Raw genomic sequence first — 21,238 nt, 5'->3', positions numbered from 1 at the left:
ATGCTTTGTGGGAATATATAGGAGGTATAAAATGGGAAAATAAAAAAGACAATGAGACTACATCTTTACTTTGCCAGGTCAAATAAACCTCCATAATTTTGCTTGATATAAAGTGATGGTTTAGCATGAATGGTTGGAAAATTTCATGTTCTGTTGAAACACCACAGTATAGATACCCGCTCCTCCTATAATCAACCTCCCTTCCTGTGGGTTTTTGAGATACATAATGTAAACTCATGAATGTTAATAAATCCCATAAATCAAAATCATATTAACTTTCCTCCCATAGTGAACCTCTCACATAAGCTCCCACAGAATATCCTTGATGTATCAAAATGCAGTGTAGATGAACCTACAAACAGCCAAATTTGTTTATGCATTGGTTGAACAGTCTGTAAAAGTCTGGAAATAAATCAGTGTATCTTGACCTTCCTTGAAAAACAGGCTTAAAAGTAAGCCACACCAACAAAAAAGCTTACAAGCAAACTCATTAAAAGCACAGGGAAGCCAGAGAAACAGAACCTTGTTTATTAGTCAACACTCGTTTATATTTTTGTTGGAGAAGTCAGGTAAAAGTAATAGTAGAAACAAAATCATTTCCTAAATTTCTTTTCAAGAATTCATTGACTTCCAAAAAGATTCTGAAATTCCTAAGAATTTCCTAGGGATCTTGAGCTAAAGGCAGACAAATCAGAGACCCTTCCACCAGAAGCCATTCTGTAAAGCAAGCATGATATGTAAATTATTACGCTACATAATATGCAGCAGTATTGAGTTAATCCCTGCAAAAATAAACATTCAAAAAGCTTAGCAGTACCCAGTATTTTACTAGCCACGCATTCTCCCAAGTCATTACATACGTAATAAAATGAATGAAATCAGCATTTTCTGATTCACACAGTGTAGCTTTTCATGAATGGGTACTTAAGTGTGAAGATGGATTAACTCTCTGATCTCATTTTAATGAGTTTCTCTTTGTCTTTGAGGGACTACACTGCACAGATGCTCAATCACTCCACTCCATAGTCATTTAAATCAATCCTTTTAAGAGGTTTGAGTACAGCGCTGACTCACACTAGTTTGGGCATACTAAATTCAAAGTCAAACAATAATTTAATGTAAAATTACCTCTTCTGCCCACTAGATTGTTAATTCCTGTCAATTCCACCTGTAGTAAGTGGAGTCTGTCCTGGCTCTGCTCTATCAGGCGGCCTTTGTCACACTCCCAATGATACATCAAGAGCCTCCGGCCTGGTCTCCTGCCTCCTGCTCCACTCTGCTCTGCTCCCTTCACCCGCCTCTAACGTCAACTTTCTAACGTGCAATTCCAACTGTGACTCAGCCTTCCATGATGTGGGGATCAAGTCCACCCGCACAGCTTGCCAGGTCCTCCAAAACCTGACCCCTGTCTGCTCCTCCAGCCCCAGCTGTCCAATACTCTGCTCAACTCCTCTTAATGGCCAAACTTGGTTGGATTTCATAGGTCAGGAGAAAAATTAAAATTAAAACTGAAAGGGTGGTGAGTTAAACATAGGGTTGTCACCTTTTGATTTTGCCAAGGAAAAAACATTTCAAACAAACAAACAAACAAAAAACCCCTACAATTTGCTAGCACTTTCATTTTATGAAAAGTTAAGAAGGGCATGATCTGAGAATTCTGAAATCTGAATAAATTTAACTTTAGATATAAAAACCTCATTATATTGTCCTTTTTGTTTTTATTTCACTGCACAGTGGTGAAAATTCTTGCGTGAACTTATTATGTGAAAGCCATGCCCTCACTCATCATATCCCCTGAATGTGCTGACCCTCTGCTGAAGCGTTTGTTTGTTTCTCCCCCATCTTCCTTTTTCGCCACATAACTAGTACTCAACCTTCAAAACACACCTTATAGGCAGGTCCTTTCCCAATTTTCATGTGCATAAGAATAACCTGGGGATTTTGCAAAATCTGTGACCAGATTCTGGTCACAAAAATTTTGTCCTATATTTCTCCCAGAAGCTTTGTGGTTTGGGGTTTTACATTTAAGTCTGTGATCTATTCTGTGTTCATTTTATAAGTGTATGAGACATGGGTCATTTTTTCAACACGTGCATATTCAATTGTTCCAGCATCATTTGTTGAAAAGATAATCCTTTCACCACCAAATTTGTCAAAAATCAATTGACTGTCTATGTGTGTGTTTCTCTCTGTGGACTCTGCTCTGTTCCACTGATCTATCTGTCCAGGCGACACCATCTCACATGTTTCCCGAAGGCTCAAGATGCAAAGACAAAAAGTATATGTGCACGTGAAAAAGGACCTGGGATGTACCAGACCTCCTGGACGTTTGCCTTGCGTTCTCCTCCTCCTGCTGTGTTGTACTCACTGTCTTTACTAGAGCTTTAGGTAAGTTTACTTTGTGAAATCTTGTGAGTCCTTTCAATTAGCTGAGCCTGGGTAACTGCTGCAATGATTCTGGTTTCTGTGATTAAAAAGAACACAAAGCCAAAGAACTGGCTGTTTTCTATCTTGCCTAAGTGGGTCAAGGTCAATTCTCTCTTAGGAAAATGGCACTTCCCAAGTCACACTGATCACGGCCCACAGGTCTGCTGATAATAACCGTTAACCATGGCCAAGATAACTAAGATAACTGCAAAATACAAAATGTAAAGCGTAGTTACAAATCAGAGTCTATTAGAGTAATTCATATGCATAAATGTAGGCTACGGAAGGCAGCTGAAGCTAACACAGCAACCTGAAAAGGAGCAAAGCCCAGCAAAAGCTGAAATTTTTCAAGTATCACCAACTGCCCAACAGATACGTGTTGCGCTTCCTGATATATAAAGGATGACAGAGGTGGGCACCCATCAATCACATTGTAAAAAAGATCAAAAACTTCCAGTAGGCATCCCTTCCATTAAGAGTCGAGCCAGGGATCCCTGGGTGGCGCAGTGGTTTGGCACCTGCCTTTGGCCCAGGGCATGATCCTGGAGACCCGGGATCGAATCCCACGTCGGGCTCCCAGTGCATGGAGCCTGCTTCTCCCTCTGCCTGTGTCTCTGCCTCTCTCTCTCTCTGTGTGACTATCATAAATAAATAAAAAATTATTAAAAAAAAAAAAAGAGTCGAGCCAGATTAAAGGGTATGCAGGCACTCCCAGGGTCGGAGAAGTCGGACATGGGACCCCGAAACAGCAATGGAGACTGGGGGGATGGTCAGAGTAAAGCTTCCAGCTCTCCTGCTGGCTGAGAAAGTGCAACAGCAGGAGTAGTGGAAGGAATAATAACTGTTAGGTACTGAATGCTTAAGTCCCTCCCCAAATTCCTCTGTCAGAATCCTTTTCTTAAGGTTTTATTTATTTATTCATGAGGGACACACAGAGAGGCAGAGACCCAGGCAGAGGGAGAAGCAGGCTCCCCGTGGGGAGCCCGAGGCGGCACTCGATCCCAGGACCCAGGGTCACGCCCTGAGCCGAGGGCAGACGCTCAAGCATGGAGGCCAGCTGCCCCCTCTGCCAGAACCTAACCTCCTATGTGCTAGGGTTAGGAGGGGGGCCTGTGGGGGAGAATAAGGTCTTGAAGGTGGAGCCCTCGTGAATAGCGCCCTGGGAAGAAACACCACCTTTCCTCCACGTAAGGGTCCAAGAGGACAGACATCTACACACCAGGAGAAGGCTCTTACCCCGAGCCCGACCCTCCTCCACACCCTGATCACAGACTTCCAGCCCCGAAGCCACGGGAACACCACCCAATCCATGGGAATTTGTTACTACAGCCCAAACTAGGGTGCCACCATCTGGGCATCGCTTACATAAGAGACATTGTTCTTCACTTGCTTTGGGGGGGGTGGGGATCCTGTTTTCATCTCCATTTCAGAGGTGAGGAGCTGCAGTGTGCACTCGCCGAACCCACCCCCCCCACCCCCCACCCCCCACCCCCCCCCACCCCCGGGCCCCAGCGGGTGAAGGGAAGACCCGGAGGCCTCCGGGCAGCCTGACCTGGAAGCCTCCGTCTCCCTCGTCTCCCTCACCTCCACCTTATTTCTGAGGCCGTCTGGCCTCTCGGAGCAGAGCAGACTGTGCGCCCAGAAGGGGACATGCAGGAAGCCTGGTGAAATGTTCACTGTTAGTAACAGACGACAGAAAGCAAAGAAATCGGCCGGTGGGCATTTACAGCCCCTTGCACAGCACTTGAGGCAGGTCTAGCAGGCCCAGAGGCCGCGAGACAGACCAGACCGCGAGCTGTTCAGGCAAGGCCTCTCAGCCTCTTGGGGCCGCGACCCTTACAGGCTGGCACAGAATACCACCACCACTTCTTCATTTCTCTCCCAACTCCTCTTAGGCCCCTGAAAAGAACGAGGGCTTCCTATGGGGCTTCTCCACCTGCGCCTTGTCAGTGTGGACAAAATCCACTTCATCCAATCATAACACATCCGACCACTTCGATCAGTACACCGAAAATGCTTTAACCAACAAAATCTCCTTGCTCCACTAAATTTATTTCCTGGCACTGAATATCTTGAGAAAGATCAGGCTTTTCCACTCGTATTGCAAATGTGAAAAAGTTTAATCGACTCTAACCCAGTTTCATTATTTTTTTTTAAAGATTTTATTTGAGAGAGAGCATGAGCAAGGGGAGGGGCAGAGGGAGAGGGACAAGTAGACTCCCTGCTGAGTGCGGGATCCCAGGACCCTGAGACCATAACCTGAGCCGAAGTCAGATGCTCAACCGACTGAGCCACCCAGGCGCCCCTCATGGTATTTTTTTAAACTCTTGTTTATTAAAAGGCTAAAGTAGGGCAGCCCGGGTGGCTCAGAGGTTTAGTGCCACCTTCGGTCGAGGGATCCTGGAGTCCTGGGATCGAGTCCCACGTCGGGCTCCCTGCATGGAGCCTGCTTCTCCCTCTGCCTGCATCTCTGTCTCTCATGAGTAAATGAATAAAATCTTAAATAAATGAATGAATGAGTGACTAAAGTATTACTTCTCCTTCATTTTGGAAAGCATGCAGCAGGTACGTATTTCAAACCAGGACTGGTACTATACTAAGAGGGTATAGATGGGGTCCCAGCCCTCAAGAGCCCAGAGGCAGGTTTTTATTCACTCTTTCTCAAAAACACACTCCAGGACTTTGCAAGACTACACTATGAGTTCTTGGTGCTTTTATTTATAGAATTGAAGCCACATCTCTGCTTAGAAATAAGAGGAAAGAAGATCATGAAGAAGAGAATCTTTTACAGTTTTTTGATCTCCAGTTTTAAAAGGTGGACTCAAAACTAAAAAAATCTGTGTTGTATATGGTAAAAGATTTGAGATGTAATAATAACAACATTTAGGGAGCACTATACTAACCAAGGCTCAGTTTTAGTTACTTGATGACAATTATTTAAGCTTTACACTATATCCGTGTTCAAGATTATAACACTGAGGTACACAGAGGTTAAGTAATTTACTTAAGCCCTTAGGAATAAAAGGAGCCAGGATTCAAACCCTGGCAGCCTGTCTCCAAACCCCATGCTCTTAACAACTAATCCTACCACTGAAGAAAGAAAGATTCAAATATCATGGCATGATAGCAATTAAATAGACTGGCCAGTGGAAAAAAATAAAAGCCCAGAAACAGATTCAAGCATATATATTAATGAGCACTCTAACAAGTTATTAAAAATAATGGAGGAAAGTTAAATTATACAATAAAAGCTGCTACCCTAATTATTTCTTTCCAGAAAAGTGGACCCTTACCTCACACCATTTATTAAAACAAATCGCACTGGTTTAAAGAATTACATGTGAGGGGTGCCTGGTGGCTCAGTCCTTTAGGTGTCCAACTCTTGATTTCAACTCGGGTCATGATCTTAGCAGCCCCACAGGAGGCTCCATGCTCAGTGGGAGACGGCTTGAGGATTCTCTGTCCCTCTCCCTCTGCCCCTCTCCCGCTCACACAGGCACCGTGCACTCTCCCCGCCCCCCCTCAAATAAATAGGTCTTTAAAAAGAAAATAAAGAATTACATGTGAGCACCTGGAACCAGTATGATGCATACAACTCCCTTTTCTCATCACTTTTTGTGAAAATGACCCAGCTAACTCCGTAAGGAGCATTCTTCACCGCCAACTGGCCAGCTAAGAGACCCATCCACAAACGTGAACCCCTGAGGAGTCAGCAGAGGCAGGAGAGCCCAACCAGCAGCCAGTCCCTGGAACAGCATTAGCAACAAAGCTGCTGCCATTCACGAGCTACTGAGAGCTCGAAGGCCAATGAAGCGCCTCAAGCTGTCGACAAATTTCAATATTATCACATCCACCGGTAAGCTGGCTTCAGAGGGTTAAACAAGGGGCCCAATGTTGACCAGCAAGGCCAGGAGGGGGCTCAACTTAAACTCTTAAGCTTCCACTACGCAGAGGGCCCAAGTCCACCCGGGGCCCCTCTCCAGATGGTGTGAAGAGCTCGTGAACTGGAGCAGAGGCTGGAAGCAAGACCAGCGGGGACAAAGGGCTGTGCTGGAGCTCCTGCCTGGGTGCCAGGCCACGCAGCTATTCAGGGGGCAGGGAAACTACTCCAGTCGGCCTAGAGCTGCCAGTGCAGCACAAAAGGGAGACTGTTCCTCAACAAAGGGGTACTCCGCCCTGCAGCTGTCTCCCACTGCCCACTCTCCATCCCTACCCCACACAGACCACTGGGACCCGGGCTGCTGATGAGAAAGTACAATGCATCCAGCTTTCCCCGATTTCTGCCTATGATGAAAAGAACTGAACAATGACCTACACAACCCCTGACAAAGCATATTTCAGTTACCAATATTGAACAGACCAGACTGCACTTGGCAGAGGAGCCAACAGAGAAGCTGGCAAAGGAGATGGGAGAAAAGACTCCGATATTTTAAGACAAGTAGAATAATCTGAATAATTTGGGCAACTGCAAGAAAAAAGACAGGTTTACAAATCTTAAAATTTACATTCTCGGTTAAGATCCAAAAGAACAGTGAATCACTGCTACAAATGTCAGAAGGGTGAGAGGTGAAAAGGAGCAACAAGGAATAGAAGTCGAAGACAAAAGGTGGAACTGGAGGCCTAAAAAACAGGCAGTGAAATGCAGACTGGCCACCACAGAAAACCAAGGGGAACCTGCAGACATGTAGCTGCTCAGTGAGATCTCCCAAAACTCACAGGGAAAGGCAGAAAAACTGGAAACTACTAGTGAAGAGACAGCTCCTGGGGGGCTCAGTCGGGTAAGCAGCCAACTCAGGTCACGATTGAGCCCTACGACGGGCTCCAGGCTCCACACTCAGCACAAGTTGCTTGAGGTTCTCTCACCCTCTCCTCTGGCTCCTCCCCCCTGCTCACACGTGTGCATTCTCTAAATAAATAAATAAATAAATAAATAAATAAATAAATCTAAAAGAAAAGACAGCTCTAGAATAACAGATCCAGAAGCTCTAATATGTGCATGATTGAAATACTGAAAGAGAAAATGAACCAGGAAGAAATAATGGTTGTGTAAAGGAGAAATAGTAAGTAAGCAAATAATGGGTGAAAAAACAGAACTTAAAAGTCAGTTTTTAAGACTGAAATTATCCATTCAGAGCTTGGAAGAATTCATCATGAAAGAGCCACACATCCCCAAATTTCTGAATGCTGGGAGAAAAATGAAGACATTTGAACCTCCACCAAGATTTATTAACAACAATAAAAAGGAACATGAATGAAATAAACATCAAGCTTCTCATCCACCGCACTAACCACTAAAGGACGGTGGAGTAAGACTTACAGGACTCTGAAGGGAAGAGACAGTGACCTAAGAAGTCTAGACTTAGCTAAATTATGTACTATTATTATTAGAAAGCTAAGAAATATTTAAAAATACATAAGAAATATAAGAAATTAAAAACATATAATACATAAGAAAAAAATACACTTTCCATAGACCCTTTCTGGGGAAAAAGTTTTGTTTTGGGGGGGAGGGAGGCAAAGAGAGAGGGGAGACTCCCAAGCAGGCTCCCTCTGCGGAGCCTGACGTGGGGCTGGATCTCATGACCTGAGATCATGACCTAAGCCAAAATCAAGAGTCAGATGCTCAACAGACTGATCTACTACCCAGGTGCCTCTGGAAAGAAAATTCTCAAGGAAGGGAGGACATACAAGCAATTGAAAAAAATAAGTTAGAATAAGGAATTCAAGAAACTAGAAAATCTACAGGGGTGTAGACATAGTTGGCTCAGTTGGCTGAGCAGCCGATTCTTGATTTTGGCTCAGGTCATGATCTCGGATCCTGGGATCAAGGCCCACATAGGGCTCTGTGCTCGGCAGGGAGTCTGCCTGAGGATTTCTCTCCCTCTCCCTCTGCCCCTCCCATCACTTGCTCTTTCTCTCTCTCAAATAAATAAATCTTCAAAAAAAAAAAAAAAAAGAAGAAGTATAGACACAAAGAAGTATGCAAGAAATAGCAGTGAACAATAAAGCTGACAAAACACTACTAATGGTGTTGAAACGATGGAAATATTCAGCAATGATGCTTAAAGGAGCAAAATGTAAAAAAAAAAAAGTATGAACAAACATTTCTAATTATTTCAACAAAATTCAGGCAGTAAGAAGAAGGAAGGAAGGAAGGGAGGGAGGGAGGGAGGGAGGGAGGGAGGAAGGAAGGAAGAAAGGGAGGGAGGAAGGGAGGGAGGGAGGAAGCAGCGTGCTAAAGCACTCGTGGCTTATGGGGACTCCACAGATACTGCTCCAATGTTAAATAAGTTCAAATTTTAAATGTACTCATAATCGGAACAAAAACTGGACATTGAACTCCCAAGTCACAGATAAAATTCTTTTTCTACTTTAAAAGAGAGAAAAATGACAAAGCAAAACAAAACTTAAATAAAGGTAAATAATAAGAAAGGATAATAATGTGAAAACCTAACACAAAATGCCAGGTAAGACCAAACGTTCAGTGAACACTAAGTGGTTAAACACCCCTACAAAACACCCCTACCCTCTCACAAACTGGGTAAAAAAAAAAAAAAAAAAAAGGAAATACCACTTATCCCCTGGGGTTATTAAATGAGGAAATGTTTGCAAAAAGTGCCAAGTACATTGTAACTGCTCAAAAAAGTATATATAAAGAAAGAAGTAACATTGCAGGCACTGTGGTGAACCAAACAGGTTAAAAAAGGAGAAGAAAGAAAGAGGGAAAATACACCAGTTTAAAACACCAAAAACTCATTAAAATAAAAAAAAAAAAACATTCTTAAAGTCTTATGATGAGCTGACAAGAAAAGAAAGGAAACCCTTCGAGGTCAGAAACCTTAAAAAGCATATAATCTTTGACCCAGAAATTCCACTTAGAGGAATTTATTCTATAGTCACATGTAACAAAAAATAAGGAACCAGGGGGCGCCCGGCTGGCTCCATCAGGGGAGTGTACGATACGATTCTCCATCTCAGGGTTGTGAGTTCAAGCCCTGTCTTGTGTGTGGAGATTACTTAAATATAAAAAAATTAAGGAAGATAAAGAAAAGGTAGCAATTTTGTGTGCTATGAGAAGAGAAGGGCAGTGTGTCATCCACTATGGATTCTGCGCTCACTGGGTGTGACAGTAAAGAATCATGCGTGGGAAGAATGAATAAATTCAAGGCAGTTTTCTCAGTTTAGGATGATTTGGGCTGCAAATAACAGATTTCCAACCACAGCGATTTAAACAAAAAGGCCAGAAGGGAAGGCAGTTCCAGGCTGACTCAGTGGCTCCCATGTATCTTTCATGGCTGAGGCTCCATTTTTCCACCCGATGACCTTCGTCGGGGTGCTGGGCAAATACAAAGTTTGTGAGACTGTATACATAAAGCTATACTAAAATTGGAGAAAAAAAAAAACTAAAAGAAATCTGCTGAGAGTGGCTCCTCTAACATGGTGGTTTCTTATGTCCTGCTTCCTATACTTTTTTAGAATTTCCATATTTTTTGTAAGAATGTAAATACTTGTATAGACAGAAAACCAAATAAGTACATATTTCAACAGAACGAAAAGAGAAGTACAACTGAAGAAAGGGGCTGGATGACCCCTAGGCCACAATGACACAGGGACTTTTTTTCTTGTTTTCCAGCTAGACTTCTTTCAAATTGATTTGCCACATGTATTAGTTTTCCGAGTCATGCATAATAGTTTTACACAACAAGTAAGCTGGCGATGTCGTTTATGATTATCCCCTATGTAGCCTGTAACACTTTCTAGGCTAGTTCCCTTTTATTTGCCTTTATTTCACGATTACTGATTACAGCCTTCATAGATAAATACAGGAAAGTTAAAATAGATAAACGGAGCATGTTGCAGTGAAGAACTTGAAACTTTAATCATTCAAGAGGCCTTCCTGGGATCCCTGGGTGGCGCAGTGGTTTGGTGCCTGCCTTTGGCCCAGGGCGCGATCCTGGAGACCCGGGATCGAATCCCACATCGGGCTCCCGCTGCATGGAGCCTGCTTCTCCCTCTGCCTATGTCTCTGCCTCTCTCTCTCTCTCTCTCTCTCTGATGATGACTATCATAAATAAATAAAACTTAAAAAAAATAAACATTTAAAAAAAAAAAAAGAGGCCTTCCTAAAATCACATTAAATCAGGGAACTGAAATCCATTTTTCGCCAATAGCGAACTTCTCTTTTCATGTGTCATGTTCCATACAGATAATACGAAGACAAATTCCTGGTTATAATGCATCAGTTTCCAAGGGACTCAAATTCTTTTAGGTATTTAATTAACAGCCGTAACCGTCTGCGCCCTGGATCTACTGTAGACAAAATGAATGTTTAGAGACCAAGGCAGACCAGGAGAAACCTCCACGAGCCACGGGCGAGCCGCAGCGGCTTCCTCCTGTTAACCTTCCCCACGTCACGAGGAGGACGGGACAGCGTGAGGGGCTTCCCACGTGCGGAATCTAATCCCGGAATCTCACAGGCCTCCTTCGAGGCCGCGCCTCCTCAGCTTAACACCGGAATTTGAATCTCACAGCTTTGAGAATCCTCAAAACTGAAGGACACCTGAGAGATACTGCGGGCAAGCTCCTCCCCCACTTCAGGCCCAAGGAACCTGCAAGTGCACCGTTTAAAACCATCTAGATGGACCCCAGGTGTAAGTGGGAATGTTCTAGCGAGCACACGGTCATCTCCCAGAGGACGCCTAAAGCCGCAAGACCCATCCTGCTGCTCAACCTGCTGCTGGGTCCTCCCCGTTACCTGCTGGCCGTCAGTTCCCAAGGCCCTTCGCAGACATTACAAATCGTCCAGTAGGAGGACTCCGCGGAGCCCACCATGCTGCGGGGACGGCAGTGGCGGCCGTGGGGCGTCGCGTGCCCTAGGAGTCCTCCTCCCTCCTCTCATCCGTCCACAAAGGGCGGAAGTGAAGCTCTGCCTTTATGTTTGTTTCTTAAAGATTTTACTTATTCATGAGAGACACAGAGAGAGGCAGAGACCCAGGCAGAGGGAGAAGCAGGCTCCCTGCGGGGACCCCGACGCGGGACTCGATCCCAGGATCCGGGGTCACACCCTAGGCCCAAGGTAGACGCTCCACCGCGGAGCCTCCCCGGTGCCCCTGCCTTTATTGCTGTTGTCTTTACTAACGTGACGAGAGGCACCAAAGAATTTGTAAACATCAGATTCACAAAATTCGCCAACAAAAAATTCACGGAAATGAAAACTTCCGTTAGGCTTGTTTCATTTTGCTTGAAGCCCTGCCCGTCAATCACATGAATTATGAAATACACACTTCATTATACAAAATGAAATAAACTACGAACGTTTACGCTGTTAATCATCAATCAAAATTAATCGTTTGAGCCACCAGTGGGGAAAGAGGAAGGAGCCACTTCGCGAGCCTCGCCGGGAAGCCGACGTGCGTGGGGACGGCCTTCCAACACCTCCAGTGACAGACCCGAGGAACCGCCGGAAAGGGGTGAGCGGAGGCATGTAGAGGTCAACGGACTCGGGCGTCACACATGACGGGATGGGAAGCGGAAATGTGAACCAAACAGCTTCCCTGTGCTGCACCAACGCTGCCAGCCCAGGGGGTGCAGGGCTTGAGCGTCTGCCTTCGGCCTGCGTCTCTGCCTGTCTCCTGAACAAATAAAATCTTAAAAAAAAATAAAAAATAAAGACAAACTTGGGCCTCACACCATCACCCATTTAAGTGTTGGAGATTCCCAGTGAAATTCTAAAATACGAGTTCCCCTCCAGCACGTCGCCCTGCGCAGATCACCGCAAGGTCACTGGGGTGTCAGGGGCCTGGTGGCGGCCGGGGGAAGGGGCTGCTCCAGGGCCCCAACTACAGTCTCTCTTCTATTTCTCCAGAACTTCTTCACTGGACTTCTTCATAACTAGATGAACGACGTACGACAACGTTACAACAACCCCACGGAAGCCGCTGGCAGGGGTGTGGGGGACGGAAGGCTCCATGGGGGGGAAGCCCCTCCGCGGGGGGGCAGCTTCCGCCTAGCACCCAGGGTGGGCCGAGCGCCACGGACGCAGAGCCTCAGTCCTCTCTCTGCTTGGCGCTCAGGTCCCAGGCCCTTCCTCCATGTGGTTTCCACTCCGTGGACTCCGGGGCCCTCCAGACGGGGCAAGATTTTAATGGACTCTTAGGAAGGGCAGGGACCAAGTGTTGTGGTGGCTTGGTTGCAGGTGGCTCGGGTGGAACAAATATTAAAGAGTTTGTGTATTAAAATATCTGTTTTTTAAGAAAAATGATCACTTTTAAGGTAAACAGATACATCTTTTTCCTGTTTATTACATAACCGAGGCTTAAAAACAGGGCCGTCCATCCAGCTCAGACACAGGATCAAACTCAAGAAACCTGAATTCTGCACCTGGAACAGTTGCACAAACAAGTGCTAGACACACGTGCCCTTAACAGAGGAGGAGAACACCACCGTGCCGACACTGGGAATGTCTGGCGGGAGCGTGGGCCCAGGACACGCCGGGCCAGAGACCGCCAGCAGAGTTTGCATGACCCGAGCACGTAGGTGAAGAACCCGGCACCGCTCCCTGCCTCTGCTACTGCGTCCTGGCCAAGCCGCTGCCCTGGGCTGGCCTCCCAGCTGGTCCTCCTCCTCCTGCGCCCGGCTCACCTCCACCCTGCCCTGGGCCAGCCTCCCAGCCAGTCCTCCTCCCCCTGCGCCCCGCTCACCTCCACCCTGCCCTGGGCCGGCCTCCCAGCCAGTCCTCCTCCCCTGTGCCCCCCTCCCGCCCACCCTGCCCCTGGGCAAGCCCCATCTGCACAACGTCTCCAAGGTCTCCAATGCTTCGTTCCACACGATCCTCCACCTCAAGCCCCAGCACTCTCCTCCCAGCCACAGCAGCCTCCCTGCGGACCATCGGGGGCACTCCTGCCACAGGGCCTCAGCTCCCAGGGCCAGGAAGTCCCTCTGGGGAGCCCATCTGGTGAGATCCTCCCCCCTCCCCATCTTCACTCAAAGGTTGCCCTCCCTGGGAGGGTTTACACCCCCAGCGGGGCCAGCCCGGCCATTCCTTGGCAAAAAGTGGAGCCTTCCCCTCCAACCCACACCTGCACTTCCAGCCCTCAGCCCTGCGCTGTTTTTTCCGTGTGACTTATGCACCTTCTGACACCCCCTTTACTTACGGATGATGCTTACTGCTTATTTCTCCCCACAGAATAGGAGGTCCACAGTGGCAGGGACCTGTCTGGCTCGCTAACATTATCCCCCGCCTAGGAGAGGGCCCGAGAGAGAGTAAGGAGCTCACCTAACATCTGCCGGACACATGAGGATTTAAAGGAAAACAGAGCAGAGCCCAGGCGGCCTCGTCAGACCCACGGAGCCCAGCACACAAGGTCCCGCCACTCGCAGCGAGGACAGAGCAGGGACGCAGGGCTGCACACACCCAGGCAACACGCGGGCAGGGTCTAAGCCCTTCGGATGGACTCGAATTCCCACCATGAACAACTCCTTCCATCCGAGTCCAGCAGTAGTCGTCCACAGCTACCCCAGAGAGGTGTGTGCCTGGAGGAGCCTGACTAGATGACTCCATCTGACCCCTAAGTGGCTCCCCAACCCCTTCCTCCCTGTGGTCTTTCATCCCTTATCACATTATCTCAAAACAGGGTTCGATCGCTTCAACGATGAGGGCTCTTGAAAGGAATATTCGGGGACAGGGGGAGCACAGCCCGTTAATCATGTCTATGCTGCTCCTCTATCGTACAAGCTTGGGGGAGGGGATGAGATAGTGGAAAAATCACTGCAGTAGGTGAGAAAAGGATCCACCCCCTACAGGGGAGCTGTGTGTCCTAACTGCCCGGACGGGACGCGGGCTCCCAGACGCAGCCCCAGGGCCGCGGCACACGTGCAGCCCCGCCACCGCCCGCGACGCGGCCTGCCATCCACTTCCTCCCGGGGCGGCCCTGCCCATCCTCACCCGCGGCCCGTGTGGGGGCGGCCACCGTTGCCGGCTCACCTGGAGGCGGAGGCGGGGACACCTCCTGGAGCCTCTCCTGCTGGCCCGCGCGACGGGGAGCGTGCCCTGGGGAGGACGGAGCCCGGCGGCCCAGCCTCGCACAGGCACCCGGCTCCAGCCGAGCAGGAGGCCAGGAGCACGAGGTTGGGAGCACGAGGCCGGGAGCACGAGGCCGGGAGCACGAGGCCAGGAGCACGAGGCCGGGGAGCACGAGGCCGGGAAGCACGAGGCCGGGAAGCACGAGGCCGGGGAGCACGAGGCGGGGAGCACGAGGCCGGGAAGCACGAGGCCGGGAAGCACGAGGCCGGGAGCACGAGGCCGGGAAGCACGAGGCCGGGAGCACGAGGCCGGGGAGCACGAGGCGGGGAGCACGAGGCCGGGAAGCACGAGGCCGGGAAGCACGAGGCCGGGAGCACGAGGCCGGGGAGCACGAGGCGGGGAGCACGAGGCCGGGAAGCACGAGGCCGGGAAGCACGAGGCCGGGGAGCACGAGGCCGGGAAGCACGAGGCCGGGAGCACGAGGCCGGGGAGCACGAGGCGGGGAGCACGAGGCCGGGAAGCACGAGGCCGGGGAGCACGAGGCCGGGAGCACGAGGCCGGGAGCACGAGGCCGGGGAGCACGAGGCGGGGAGCACGAGGCCGGGAAGCACGAGGCCGGGAAGCACGAGGCCGGGAGCACGAGGCCGGGGAGCACGAGGCCGGGGAGCCCGAGGCCGGGAGCACGAGGCGGGGAGCACGAGGCCGGGAGCACGAGGCCGGGAAGCACGAGGCCGGGAGCACGAGGCGGGGAGCACGAGGCCGGGAAGCACGAGGCCGGGAAGCACGAGGCCGGGGAGCCCGAGGCCAGGGAGCACGAGGCCAGGAGCACGAGGCCGGGAAGCACGAGGCCGGGAGCACGAGGCCGGGGAGCACGAGGCCGGGAGCATGAGGTGGGGAGCATGAGGCCGGGGAGCCCGAGGCTGGCTCCCCAGGCCCTCCCTGCCCACCCAGCCGCCCCCCCACTCCTACCACGGCGCTGCGAGCCCAGGAAATGCCAGCGGCGCTCTGTGCGGACGGGGGAGCCCCGCGGGGAGGCAACAGCCGCGGCCAGGGTCCCCAGGTCGGCGGGCCGCACGCTCCGGCGCAGGCCGCCCTCAGACACCGACCGCGGGCCCCAGGGCGCATTGCCACCTCTAAGCCGCAAAGCTCTCCGGGTCAGAGACCGGGCAGCCCACCGGGGCCCCAACCTCCGTCCCTCCCACACAGGCATCCACGGGCGACCGCGACAATACGTGCAGGCTGGTGCCCTGCACACGAGAGGTGGCTCCCAAGGGGCGGCACACACGCGGCGGGCGAAGCCACGCAGTCACCCCTGCTTAGTGTCGCATCACGGAGCCAAGGACAAGGCGTCCGTCAGCCCAGCGCGCCGAACGATGAGGTAATGAATCCCAACAGATGCGAGCGCAGTCAGGGCTCCAACAGATACCGCGTCTCTGCGCTCTCCACTGACCCCCGAGGAAGCGGATCCGCCAAAACGTCGCACCCAACCCTGCGACCCGGGGCAACCCGACAAAATTCTGCTGGATTTGCAGAGTGCTTGTCACTCGTATGGGACAGGCGGCCCGGATTTCGGCATTAGGGTACATTTTCCGTGAGCTGAGCTGTGGTCGCTGTCTCCTAAGAGCCCGTCACTACGATGGGCCCAGGGCCGCTGCCGGGGCAGAGGCGGGAGAAGGCACCGGTGCACACACAGGCAGCTTCATCTGCCTAATGAAGCTTCTCAACTATTACAAGGACTTAAGAGCTTTTCCTATGGACCACCTAGAAAAGAAAAAGAAAACCAGGAAGTCGAACGTGCTAGCTTGGAAATCGAAGGCCCGGAAAGCTGCCTACTTCTCAAGTAAATCAGGCTACGGCCCGTTTCTGCAACGTCCCGACGTTCCCCCGCCAAGTTATCTCAGCGGCAGGCGGGACTCTGCTCCCCCCACCTCCCCACCCCAGACCTGAGGAGAAAGGCTTGTCCGTCCTGCTCCATCCCAAGGAATCTAAGGACCTGAGACGTGCTCATGCAGAAGACAGGATGGAGAAGGGCTGAGTCCTTCAGGGAAGGAAGAAAAAATGCCGAGGGGGGTGGGGGGCGGGAAGGAAGATCGGAGGGAAGAGAAGCTCCATCACCACCACAGAAGACAGCCTCGCACCGTCCACACTACATGGAATGCGGGGATCACAGTGAGCACTGCGTGCGCGGACCTCGTGTGCACAGAAGACTGTCTGGAAGATTCCCTTCCTGTCGATGGAATGTACCTTCCCAAAGAGACGTGGCTGAAGAGTTACCGGCATGAAATTCATCCCTGAGGGGCAGCTGGGTGCTCAGGCCACCATCCAGGGTCCTGCTCCTCCCTCTCCCTCTGCTCCGCCCCCCACTCATGCTCCTGAGCACTCTCTCTTTAGTAAGACCTTTAAAAAATAAAAATAAAATAAATAAAATAGAATAGAACACATCCCTGGCAGCTGCTACCATAAATAGCAAATTTTATTAAATAGGTTAAGGCCTTCCTTACTGGTTAGAATTGTATAAAAATATGTCAAAAGCCCCACAGAAACTTCCATTGTAACAGACTCTTTATAGATACAGTAAGAATAAACAATTTGGGGGCAGGGGGTTTTCAAGATATTTAAGAAACATTTTCCTGAAATCTTACTTTAAAAATATCTATATCCAGACAAATCTCTAACTTCCACAGGTTTGATACAAGGACATGAACTCAGCAAATGCCTGCTGATTCAATAAATATGCAAGTCATTCCATGCATGATTCTTAAGGAATTCACCTAGCCGAGTATAGATGCTCTGTAAAAACAGGAGCCCCTGTGGCACTGCGACGTGTGGCGGGCCCTGGCGCGGAGGCCTGGCTCCCGGCACCCCGGAGGGCTGCTCACCAACACGTGGATTCTCCTCCTCCCAGGCACCGCACAGAATGGCACTTCCCCGCCTCCTCTACTCGGGCACGACCGTGGCACTCGCTTCAACTAACCGGGTGGAAGTGGAAGTGACGGGTGTCACTTCTGAAAGTCTTTAAAAGCCAGCGCAGGCTCGGCCAAGCCCCTCCCGGGTCATGCGGAGCAGCGGTGCTCAGGCGGGCAAGCCTCTCGGGCCACCAGCTCTATCCCAGGAGCTCACAGACAGCTCCCGACAGTCCCGAACCAGGACTGACAAATCAGGATTTGTGATGTAAACCCCGAAATTCGGAGGCTGTCAGTCAGTTATTAGCATCTAGCCTATCCGGACTCCTATGAGGTAGCTGAAAACACATTTCTCTCCCAGGGGGTCTGTCGTTTAGACTGTTAATCTACATTGTTTTCTTCTTACCCATCATTTCCTCCCCTACTACTCCCAGGAAACAAGTCATAAACATCATTATCTGCATTTTAGCATTTTTATAGAATCAAAAATTTGTATATTCCTTTATTTTTAAAAATTCTTTTAAAAGAGTTGTTAGCAACTTTTAAAAAAGGCAATCCAATCTTGCAAATGCCCCCCACACACACAGATTTGCCCCTGCATAAGATTCAAAGAGTATCTGTCAAAGAGTATCTGTGTACAAAAAGTGTAAATTCATCACATCTTTTACCCCAATTCTTTTATGTGCATAAATAAATTCACCTTTTTAAGAGAGAGGTATCACAAAAATAATATACATATTACTTTGCAGCTTGCCTACGTAATAGTCCACAGACAGCTTGCCAGTTAATAATTACATTGTGCGGCTATACCCTATTTAATCATGTCCCTACTGATGGACATTTTGGCTCATTCCACATTTCTATTTAATTGCAATGTTACAATAAACATCCTTGTAAAATCATGCTAGTATTTCTATAAACTTTATCCTAAGAAATGGACCTGCTGTATCAAAGGGTATGAACATTTTGCATTTTGACAGGTCCTGCCAAACTGCTCTCCAAAATGATGGTATCAGGGCACCTGGCTGGCTCAGTCGGTGGAACATTGATCTCAGGGTCATGAGTTTAAGCCTCATGTTGGGCATGGAGCCTACTTAAAAAAAAAAAAAAAGATGGTATCAATCCAACAGGACTACCAATAGTATATGAAAGTGCCTTTGCTCCCCAGATCCTACAAAACTGGATATGAATCTTTTAAGATATTTGTCAAGCAGGAATTTTTAAAATGGTGTTTTAGTGTTCAATTTGTACTGCTTTTATTATTTTTTCCCATTTTTTTATTATCTGTATATTTTCTCCAGAGAAATGTGTGCCTATCCATATTTTTAATAGTTATGTTTTTATTATTTATTTGTTGATACTTTTTATCTATTACAAATATTAAGACTTTTAAATCTACACTGGATATATTTTCAAGTCTTCATTTATGAATGCTGGGTTCCAACACAAAATTTCAAAATAAAGTCCTTTAAATTCATGCCAAGCTTAATAGGTAGACTGTGAGAACATTTCTACAAAGAATACAATTAATCCTGCTTTTTTGGCTCTTTAAATCCACCCTGAACTTACTTTATTCTTTAATATAAATGTGTATGTGATTTGTCTCTCTGAATGCTAAGGCTTAAATAAGAGAAAGCTCCCAAAGCAACCAGCACAGCATCCAGTATGCAGTTAAGTTTTCAATAAATAATTCCTTTATTTTATCCCTCCCGAGTCCCATTAGTCTAGAAACAGACACATAATTCTTTCCAAAATACTTTCCATTACAGTTCCAGTTGTGTTCAGGGTGACAACACGTCCTGCCAAAACAAGCCTGTTTCCCAGCCTTGCATACAGCAGGGGTGGCAGGGGGGGCGGTAGGACACCGTTCTGGTTAAGGGGAGGTAGGTGGAAGTCACGGACTGAGCTTCCAGGAAGCTCCTGGAAAGGGAGCAGGAGCAGCTGGCATCTGTCCTTCGCCACCTGCCCTCCGCTTGGCCTGCCTGGGAGGCAGATGCAGCGCTGGCTGGAGAGCGGCCACCTCGAGATTTCAAACTGACAAGGTCACTAAGGTGACCGAAGGGGCCTGATGGCTCTGACCAATCCTGGAATGCCCACCTGTGTGTCTCCTTACAAGAGGAAAATCACCCCGTAACTCGTTTCAGACAGTAAGGAGTCAGGGTGGCGGTCAACTGCAGCACAGCAGGACACCTGGACCACGCGTCGTGGTCGCCCAGCATCTATAGATTCGTAAGTGTTCTTTCCATTTTCCTGGCTTGAGACGTCCCTTGAACAAAAGTTCTGCTAGTTTGAAGGGCAAGTTCTCCATTCACAGATACATTAATTTAAAGAGGAGAAATCAAAGCAGTAAGCAGTTCGGCTAGAAATGCAAGTGCACCCTAAGGAGCAGTCAGTAATCAGCAACATATGGTGTAACCTGTGCTAATCCTGCTGTGAAATCACCCTCATCAGGATGCCACGCGGCTCATTTTAGTTGTGAAGTAAAGACTTGGGGACAAAAGATACCTTAACGGAAAAAAAAAAAAAAATCACAGCATTGGAGGAATTCTTCATAATTATATAAGGCTGAATTTTTATTTTGCTGCTAATTCCCAAGAGTCTAGACTCCCGTTAAAGATTTTACTTACTTATTCATGAGAGACCCAGGCAGAGGGAGAAGCAGGCCCCAAGCGGCCCTTGCGGCCTGGATCAGGGACCCGGGGTCACGGCCTGGGCCGGAGGCGGCGCCGCACCGCTGAGAACCACATTCATCAACTGACTTTAGAACCACTTTAGAGGTAAAAGGGGTCACGGCGGGAAGGCGGGAGCCCTGGGCGAGGGCCCTGAGGCAGGCTGGGCCCCTCCACACCAGCCGGGCCACAGGCAGGAGGCTACCGCCGGGGAACCCGCAGGAGCTTCGGGGGCCCCGGGACCCAGGCCGCTTCGGGCTCCCCACGTGGGGCCTGTCTCTCCCTCGGCCTGGGTCTCAGCCTCCCTCTCTCTGGGTCTCTCATGAGTAAATAAATAAAATCTTTAAAAAAAAAAAAAAAACAACAAAAAAAAACCAGACTATGGCAGACAACAGGGCAAATAATCAGCAGTGTCAGGCGCCCCTAGTCTGCACAGTACTGTGACCGGGTCCACGGAAAGAGCATGAAAAGTCCGTAAAGTATAAATGCCTTCTGACCTAGGCGAGGATTACTCAAGAGGAAAGTTGTGGCTCAGTGGGTGAAGCCTCTGCCTCGGCCTTGGGTCCAGGACCCCGGGGTCCTTCTCCTCCCCCCCCCCCGCCCCTCCCCTTGCTCGTGCTCACTGGCTTTCACTTGCTCACTCTCAAACAAGATCTTCAAAAAACAATGTTTAAAAAAAGAAAAATGTTGCAAATGGACGAAATGTAGCTCCTCAAAATCTTTATTATGAAATAGATTCACCGAAAAGAAAGGCTATTCTTTTCTTAAACAATGGCCAAACAGCAAACTAATGACCACCATTCATATTATAATAATAAAGTGTGAGGTTTTGAACTACTATGAATATATGGATTTTTTAGACATATGCAGATAATATGAAGCATCAGCAATAGGTTTCACAGCCAATATATACTTCCATACTATATTCAACACACATTTTCTGAGCACCTACTGTGAGGCACTATTCTAAGTACTGGGGATACTGTACAGCGAACGATGCAAAATCCCTGCCTTGTGCGTGCTTACGTAACCACACTTAACTGCATGACCACTTTTGAAGACAAACATTCTTAATCACCAGCATATGTTGAATTCAAGTTATCAGAATATGGATACTCTGAATTAATTGGAATAACTCTGGCTTTTGTTTACTTCCCCATACTAACCCAAAATAAACCACAAATCCGAAAGAGAAAAAAAAAAAGGACAGGTGCTCA

At 48.7% G+C, this 21,238-nt stretch overlaps 1 protein-coding gene across 5 annotated transcripts in view; it reads right to left on the bottom strand.

Moving 5' to 3' along the window:
* The window catches only part of WDFY2 (WD repeat and FYVE domain containing 2), a 162,222-nt gene that overhangs the window by 111,492 nt on the left and 29,492 nt on the right, over positions 1–21,238 (bottom strand). Inside the window, exon 1 of one of the 5 annotated variants that reach the window (XM_072783237.1) lies at positions 17,221–17,428. The exons of the other annotated variants lie outside the window; for them this stretch is intronic. The gene's annotated coding sequence lies outside the window, so the exon portion shown is untranslated. Of the gene's footprint in view, positions 1–17,220; positions 17,429–21,238 lie in introns of those variants that run through there. 5 annotated transcript variants of the gene reach the window in all.

The sequence above is a fragment of the Canis lupus genome, chromosome 17, assembly GCF_048164855.1.
Source record: "Canis lupus baileyi chromosome 17, mCanLup2.hap1, whole genome shotgun sequence".
In the NCBI taxonomy this organism is placed as follows: domain Eukaryota; kingdom Metazoa; phylum Chordata; class Mammalia; order Carnivora; family Canidae; genus Canis; species Canis lupus.
Note: the sequence above shows the minus strand (reverse complement) of the source record. Positions and strands in the feature narration are given on the sequence as shown.